Source organism: Podarcis tiliguerta (genome assembly GCF_965153285.1).
Source record: "Podarcis tiliguerta genome assembly, chromosome: 9".
NCBI classification, from domain to species: domain Eukaryota; kingdom Metazoa; phylum Chordata; class Lepidosauria; order Squamata; family Lacertidae; genus Podarcis; species Podarcis tiliguerta.
In genome coordinates this window covers 73,898,065-73,907,222 of record NC_139542.1, presented here as the reverse complement: position 1 = coordinate 73,907,222, position 9,158 = coordinate 73,898,065, and the positions used below count along the sequence as shown (strand labels likewise).

The following is a 9,158-nucleotide window of genomic DNA, read 5'->3' as shown; positions in this document are numbered from 1 at the left end:
TCAGGCAATACCAATGAGACGGAAACATGGAAGGTACCTAAAGAAGCCAGGGTGGCTATCTAAAGAACTTTTAACTGAGTTAAGATTAAAAAAGGATGTGTACAAAAAATGGAAAAGGGGGGAAACCACCAAAGAGGAATTCAAACAAATAGCCAGCATGTGTAGACACAAAGTCAGAAAAGCTAAAACACAGAATGAACTCAGGCTTGCTAGAGAGGTTAAAAGCAACAAAAAAGGCTTTTATGGGTATGTTCGTAGCAAAAGGAAGAACAAAGAAACAGTGGGGTCACTCAGAGGAGAAGATGGTGAAATGCAAACAGGGGACACAGAAAGGGCTGAACTCCTCAATGCCTTCTTTGCCTCAGTCTTCTCTGATAAAGAAAACAATGCCCGACCTGAAGAATTTGGAGCAAATGAGGAGATAGTACAAGAATAAGGAGATAGTACAAGAATACTTGGCTAGTTTAGATGTATTCAAGTCTCCAGGGCTAGATGAACTGCATCGAAGAGTATTAAAAGAACTGGCAGATGTGATCTCAGAACCACTGGCAGTCATCTTTGAGAATTCCTGGAGAACAGGCGAAGTCCCGGCAGACTGGAGGAGGGCAAATGTTGTCCCTATTTTCAAAAAGGGAAAAAGAGAGGACCCAAATAATTACCGCCCAGTCAGTCTGACATCAATACCAGGGAAGATTCTGGAGCAGATCATTAAGCAAACAGTCTGTGAGCACCTAGAAAGGAATGCTGTGATCACCAATAGTCAGCATGGATTTCTGAAAAATAAGTCATGTCAGACTAACCTGATCTCGTTTTTTTGACAGAATTACAAGCCTGGTAGATGAAGGGAACACAGTGGATGTAGCCTACCTTGATTTCAGCAAGGCATTTGACAAGGTGCCCCATGATATTCTTGTAAAGAAGCTGGTAAAATGTGGTCTTGACTATGCTACCACTCAGTGGATTTGTAACTGGCTGACTGACCGAACCCAAAGGGTGCTCATCAATGGTTCCTCTTCATCCTGGAGAAGAGTGACTAGTGGGGTGCCACAGGGTTCTGTCTTGGGCCCGGTCTTATTCAACATCTTTATCAACGACTTGGAGGATGGACTCAAGGGCATCCTGATCAAATTTGCAGATGACACCAAACTGGGAGGGGTGGCTAACACCCCAGAGGACAGGATCACACTTCAAAACGACCTTGACAGATTAGAGAACTGGGCCAAAACAAACAAGATGAACTTTAACAGGGAGAAATGTAAAGTATTGCACTTGGGCAAAAAAAATGAGAGGCACAAATACAAGATGGGTGACACCTGGCTTGAGAGCAGTACATGTGAAAAGGATCTAGGAGTCTTGGTAGACCACAAACTTGACATGAGCCAGCAGTGTGACGCGGCAGCTAAAAAAGCCAATGCAATTCTGGGCTGCATCAATAGGAGTATAGCATCTAGATCAAGGGAAGTAATAGTGCCACTGTACTCTGCTCTGGTCAGACCTCACCTGGAGTACTGTGTCCAGTTCTGGGCACCACAGTTCAAGAAGGACACTGACAAACTGGAACGTGTCCAGAGGAGGGCAACCAAAATGGTCAAAGGCCTGGAAACGATGCCTTATGAGGAACGGCTAAGGGAGCTGGGCATGTTTAGCCTGGAGAAGAGGAGGTTAAGGGGTGATATGATAGCCATGTTCAAATATAGAAAAGGATGTCACCTAGAGGAGGGAGAAAGGTTGTTTTCTGCTGCTCCAGAGAAGCGGACACGGAGCAATGGATCCAACCTACAAGAAAGAAGATTCCACCTAAACATTAGGAAGAACTTCCTGACAGTAAGAGCTGTTTGACAGTGGAATTTGCTGCCAAGGAGTGTGGTGGAGTCTCCTTCTTTGGAGGTCTTTAAGCAGAGGCTTGACAACCATATGTCAGGAGTGCTCTGATGGTGTTTCCTGCTTGGCAGGGGGTTGGACTTGATGGCCCTTGTGGTCTATTCCAACTCTACGATTCTATGATTCTATGATACCACAGGGTGTAACTCTTTACGTTTGAGATTGAATCCTTGCCAACAATTCTAATAAATTCTGAACTGGTTAGCATAGCATAATGTCCAAGACTACGCTACAAACTAGGATTGTCTCACTTCATATCTTGGTTCTAAACTTCTTACTATTTCCTAGCCCCTACCCGTCTGCAATATGGGAACAGTATTAATAATAATATAGACTTGGTTTTAAGGATTACTGAGACGATGCCTGTGAATTGCTCTGAACAATTTTAAGAGTTCCCTTAACAATAAGCCATAATAAATAGATGGCAATAAGAATAACAACCACACTTTTAGCTAAAATCCCCACCCACGCACCCACAAAAGAAGTTTCCCTTAAACATGGACATAAAACAAGTGGGAATTACCAAGGTTTCTCATCAGCTGGTAGTAGGTCTTATGTAGCTGGTAGTGGCGCCCGCCCTGTGGAACGCTCTCCCATCAGATGTCAAAGAAATAAACAACTATCTGACATTTAGAAGACATCTGAAGGCAGCCCTGTTTAGGGAAGTTTTTAATGACTGATTTTTTAAAAAAAATCTTTTCTTGGAAGCTGCCCAGAGTGGCTGGGGAAACCCAGCCAGATGGGTGGGGTGTAAATAGAAGAAGAAGAAGAAGAAGAAGAAGAAGAAGAAGAAGAAGAAGAAGAAGAAGAAGAAGAAGTCGGGGACTGGTTCTAAATGACTCAAGCACATAGGTTGGGCATGGAAAGGATTATTGTTGGGGGGGGCAGGCCTTTTGTTAGGGGATCAGAACCTCAGATTGCTATGTATTTTTATTGATTGTGGGGGACAGCTACCCCTCTCTGGCCACCCCGGCTACACCCATGGTATCTTCCAAATAATTGGCATTTTGCCAGAAAGGGTCCCGTCCCCCCCCCGTCCCCGCTCACACAGTGGCATCATTCAGGCATCACTGGGTTAAATAATAGGTCATGTCAGAACTGCAGTAATAAATAATTCTCTGGACTAGGAAAAGAAACTGAAAATTAATCACAATTTTTGTTTTAGATAAAAATCCTACCTATAGTGCAGAGGGCTCCTTTTCTTCATTAAGAAATAAATATGATACCTGAAGCAATTTTGGGGAAAGTCTATGGTTTTGGAATGAGTGACACCACTGTCAGCAGCAAGGGGACAAGATGGGACAGTGATTGATTTCAATGGTTTCAGAGTGAAGAGAATCTACATGTGCCCTCTTGTGTCCGTTTAGGAAGGTACAAGCATTATGAACTTGAAAGTCTTAATTCACATTTGTTCCATCAAAAAACTCCAAATGTCACAATTAATACTTATATTAGGACCAACCAAATGGGTGCAAGTTTTTGAGTTCTCCAGAACAGTCTACTAGGCAAAATTTTGCACAAAACAAGTGTTTCTCAAAAGCCTCATCTTTTTCTGGGTTAAAATTGGAGGCATGCTTCACACCAGGGCTGCTGGATGTCCTTATTATGATTGGAGAAATGTTGGAGGCTATGTGAGTGTGACATGGATACATATATTTTCTTGAGCAGCTTTCAGAAGAATGGACAAGCGTCATCCCACAATACTACTTGCAGTTGTCGTTCCTTCTCTTTTCTGGTAGTCAGTTAGTGAGCTTTCCCAATCTTTGGCTGAAGCTCTGATCACCTCAAATTTATTCCCCCCCCCCAAAAAGAGTCCCCCCCCCACAACAAAGCCACCCCCCTCTTGCAGCCTTGCACGAAAACAGCATTGTCCTCCTGCCTCTGGTTGCATTTAAAGGTCTCTAGGCAGCTTAAGACATAGGACTTCTGCCAAACATACAGCAAGATTTCTCCGTAAAGGGTAAGTGAGAGAGGAGAGGGGAAGGACTTGACACGGGAAACCCATCCTGTACAAATCACATAGTTTTACTTGCAGTTGCACTCACTTTTGAGGGGAAATGTTAACTTGACTAAAAGGGCCTTTAAAAACTGCTTGGCAACTTTTCTTAAAAGAACTGTCAGTGAAATTCCCCTCCCTGTGACAGTTTCAAAACTCCCATTTATTTTAATGAGAGAGTTTTTAAGTGTTATATACAGATACCAAATGTACTGATTTCAGTGTAAATTCCTACATAAGAATGGCCACATAGTTAAGCCAAATGGGTCTAACACCATTATACCACTATAAAGTCTAGATATTTAGAATGCTAATAAAACTGATAAGATTTATCCCATCTGGTCGTCCCCCCTTTTAACCTCCCAAAATGAAGTGACTGTTAAAACAGAGCTTTGTGTCTCTGTGTGAACAGCTGCATTTGAATTTATGCATCAATAGCAGTCTCACAGCCAGTGTTGCTCAGGAATTCTGAGAAACCAAAAAAATCAGTGCAGTTTTGAAAAGTTTAGTCTTCCATCTTGATTCAAAATGGCATCCAATTGTACACCACCATCTGCTTGAAATTTGGTATAAAGTGCATGCTGAAATTTATTAATAACAAAGTCAATGCAATTGGCTACTTATTGTATCAACTTTTCCCACTTGAGTTGGAAAAAGCAATTGCTTGCACTAAATGGAGACTTTTTAAATCTGCAAAATTCATCAATCTTGGCAAGTGGTGCTTGTTCACTGTTAAATCTCGGCCTGCACTGCAACACAGGGTCAATTATCACCCCACCCCCACCCCGAGTACTTGATAACATTAAATATCCCTGCACAGTCTCTCTGGCTAGGCTAAGTGCATTCCCACCTGCAGTTATGAAAGGCTGTTTTACAAGCTACGTTGGCACTTGAGAGCCCGTTCCTGGGGGTGTGGTACAGTGGAAACAGTGGGCCATGTTCTTTTATATTGCAATTTTCATAGAGTTATAAAATCAAAATTTTATTGTCGCAACTTTTTCTTTATTTTGGGGAAAACTTATTGTTTTATGGGCGATACCAATGTTAATCATATTTGGAGCAGATCCACAGAAATCAGCTGATTTAACTGGATGTCACACTATGTTTCTGCCTCATTGGCAGATTTGAATATCAGGTCTACAGGAACTACAGCTAAGTTTCTTACTGTGAGCATTAAAACAATGTCACAGACATTAATATGAGTTGCTCTGAGAATTTCTTATTTATTAAATATGCATGTGGCACCAATACTGAAGCTTCTAGACAATTTCCAACATACAAAATGGGAAATACAATAAATACAATTTGTTATAAGTTCAATTACATGACAGCACCAATAACCCACCCCTCCACAATACAAAGCTATACAGAAGAAGCTTCACCCTTGAAAATTCCACCCCCAAAACAATATTGAAAGCTGTAAGCAGGAGGAAGATGCTAACTCTAAAAGCCTAAAAACTGTGCCACTGCAAAATCTAATAAAACTGATGAAATCTACTAAAAAGTATGGGAAAAGAGAAGTGTGTTTCTGTCTGGTGTCAAAGATGGCACCAAATGAGTTTCCCCAGGGAAAGTGATCCATAAGGTAGGGGGGCAACCACTGAAATCAACCCCACACTTTGGATTGGAAGGTGCCCTCTGATCAGGGCATCCTAAGATTATTTTAAGGTTCAGGGATGGTAATATGAGAAGAAGCATTCCTTCAGGTGCTGTGGAATCCACACTCTGTAGGACTTTATAGGTTAATACTCCACATCTTGAATTAGGTCTAGAAATGCACTGGCAGAAGGATCTGTATAATAGCCAGGATGCCTGGTCCTCCTAAGTAACCTCACTACTGAATTCTAAACCACTTGACATTTCTGGACAGTGTTTAAGGGCAGTCCCACATATAACATGTTACGGTAATCGAGCAAAGGATAGATCACTTATACAAGGTTATTCCTAGCCACATTGAGGGTCACACCTGAACCACTAGTCTAAGCTGGTGAAACACAAGGAGGCTTGCAGAGACAAAGATGGATCTATGAATACCCCCAAGCTCCAAACCTGATCCTTCAAGAGATGTGGAAGCCCCTCCAGAAATGATTGAACACCACTTAATCAAACCAAGCAACCACTCACAAACAGTGTATCTGTCTTGTCTGGATTTAGCCTCAGTTTGTTGGCTCTCATCCAGTCCATTACCATGTGGAAGCACCTGTCCCTCCCATCTACCCCTGCCGAGGGAGCCGGCATACTGCTTCCAGGTCATGTGGCCAGCATGACTAAGCCGCTTCTGGCGAACCAGAGCAGCGCACGGAAATGCCATTTACCTTCCCACCGGAGCAGTACCTATTTATCTACTTGCACTTTGAGGTGCTTTTCAACTGCTAGGTTGGCAGGAGCAGGAACCGAACAATGGGAGCTCATCCCGTCGTGGGGATTCAAACCCCCGCCTTCTGATCAGCAAGTCCTAGGCTCTGTGGTTTAACCCACAGCGCCACCCGCATCCCTAGTAGTAGTAGTAATAATAATAGTAATTTTATTATTTTTACCCTACCCATCTAGCTGGGTGCCCCAGCCACCTGGGCGGCTTCCAACACACATAAAAACATAATGAAAACTTTAAAACATTAAAAACTTCCCAATTCAGGGCTGCCTTCAGATGTCTTCTAAAAGTCATATAATGCCTTGGTCAATTATATGAAAAGCCAATAGGGTTTGTGCCAACTATTAAGATAACTCATAAGCATCTGGATCAGAAAATCAGATCAAAATATCAATGTGGTGTAATACAATATTCAGTTGCTACAATGCCCTCCTCGTGAAGTGTTCCAGCTATGACAATTATTTAATAACCACATCACCAATTACTCCAACATCCTGCCTATTGCAAAAGAACTGCCGTATTTTTCACTCTATAAGACGCACCAGACCACAAGACGCACCTAGTTTTTGGAGGAGGAAAACAAGAAAAAAAAATTCTGAATCTCAGAAGCCAGAACAGCAAGAAGGATCGCTGCGCAGTGAAAGCAGTAATCCCTCTTGCTGTTCTGGCTTCTGGGATAGCTGCGCAGCCTGCATTCGCTCCATAAGACGCACACACATTTCCCCTTACTTTTTAGGAGGGAAAAAGTGAGTCTAATAAGATCCTAAACGAGTCCTTTCACGTACGTACTGCCCAAGGTGGTGCCTTCCTCAGGAGACTTCAGCCTGCACCAGGTGTGAACAATTTTTGGGAACTTGGAAGCTGGTCTCCAATGAAAAATTTGCTGACTATATGAAAGAACTTGGTGCAGGCTTTGCCACCAAGAAGTTGGAGAGTGTTGCCAAGCCCAATGTGATCATCAATTGCAATGGAGAGGTTATAACCCACAAAGCAGAGAGCCAGTGTGGTGCAGTGGTTAAGGGCAGTGGACTCGTAATCTGGTGAACCGGGTTCGTGTCTCCGCTCCTCCTCATGCAGCTGCTGGGTGACCTTGGGCCAGTCACACTTCTCTCAAGTCCCTCAGCCTCGCTCACCTCACAGAGTGTTTGTTGTGGGGGAGGAAGGGAAAGGAGATTGTTAGCCGCTTTGAGACTCCTTCAGGATATCAAATCCAAACTCTTCTTCTTCTAGTTTAAAGAGCACAAGAGATTTCCTTCAGACTGGGGGGAGAGTTTGATAAGGCCACAGCAGATGACAGGAAAGTAAAGTACTGTTGTGGAAAGTAAAGGAAAGTAAAGACTGTTGTGACGTTAGACAATGAGACACTCAATCAGTTGCAAAAATAGGGTGACAAAAATACCACAATAAAAAGAAAAATAGCAGAAGGAAAGCTGGTTGTGAAATGAACAGCGTTATCTGCACCAGAGTATATGAGAAAGCAGGGAGACAGACTCCTTACCCTGTGGAATTAATGGGACACAAAAGCAGGAGAGCCCCACAAGGCAGTTGCTTGCTTTCTCCAAAGAACTGAGACATGATCAACAGACCCATTCCAAAGAACCTTTATACAGTATCTAACCCAAAAGTATTGTGACTCTTCAATAAAGTGCTTAATGGGGGGGGGGGGGGACTTGGATCGTGCCAGTGTTGCTATGCAGAGAATGAAATACCACACTGTGCCAGACAAGATGTACTGGTTATGACTACTGAAGTTGCCCGATACATTCAACCTCTATAACTCCAACACATTGTCCAAGGCCACTTCCATGATGAGCCCACCGAGAAACAAAGGAAGCATACAAATGCAAAACAAAACAAACAAAAACAAAGTCACTGCCGATTATCTCTGGATCTAATAAAGAAAAACAGGCCTGGGGAATTTGCATAGAGAAAAACAACAACATTCGCTTCAATTTAACAGTGTTGTGGGTCCAGCTGGAAGAGCTGGTTTTCAAAATGGCATTCTTTTTAATAACAAAGAAAAGGTATGCCTGAAACAAAAGTATACTGAAAAGCCTGGCTGATTTTCATACACCACCAGTCTAGACTGCGCAAGAACATATTTTCCAGAAGAAATTTTGCATGATCTTTTATACTGCTGTTCAAAATAAACTCTGAAAGCATGCATGGACAGACTCAACGCTGTGTTTTGCCTGAGCTTTGACAGCTATGCAAGTGCTGTATATATTTTGTTTACTGTTGGTGGTGGCTTGAATGTAACAATATTAACTAGGAAACTTCAGTCTTAAAAAATAAATCAAAAAGATCTCCTTTGGCACACACTTTTACAACATGCATTTTTGAAGTTTATTTAAACTGGGAGCCACAAAGTACTCTAAAGCAACCTGGGACTTTGAATACCACTGTGGCTAATGCTAGAAAACGAGTTTAATTTTACAAATCAAGTAAATATGGGTTCAGAGAGCTAACAATTTTGTAATAAAATAAGGGAGGAGAGGAATTTCCAAGAAATGGAATGGTATTTGCAGTCAAGAATTAAAAGGCCGTCTCCTTAACCAAAGAGGAAAATGCCTCCAGGCTGCGATGTGAGAATAGTTTCAAAAAAATGTGAGTCAGGGTAGGCAGCCTTCTTTGTGGCCCATCTCGCATCCCATGTGAACATGTTGCAAGCGGGTGAAGAAAGAGGGAAAGTTATACCGAGTAGATCCATGTTATTATTCCAAGAAATGTGCCTTTCTGGGCATACAGAGTCCAATATGGGAAGACAGAGGCTGAACGGCTGAGCCAATGGGCTCATTGCATCTGAGCAGAAAGCTGTACAGCATTTTCCTGCGGATAGAGCTGCTAGGTTTTCTCTGTTGCATGTAACTTTATTTCCAGCTTTAATACACAACCTCAGCTTTTAACAAA

General features: G+C 42.4%; 1 pseudogene across 1 annotated transcript; it reads left to right on the top strand.

Annotated features, from left to right (window-relative positions):
* Positions 1–2,378: 2,378 nt before the first annotated feature.
* On the top strand, positions 2,379–7,818 carry LOC310657485 (fatty acid-binding protein, adipocyte-like; annotated as a pseudogene). Its single transcript has 3 exons — positions 2,379–2,426; positions 7,062–7,259; positions 7,634–7,818. The product of its transcript is annotated as a fatty acid-binding protein, adipocyte-like (transcript).
* The last annotated feature ends 1,340 nt before the right edge of the window (positions 7,819–9,158 follow it).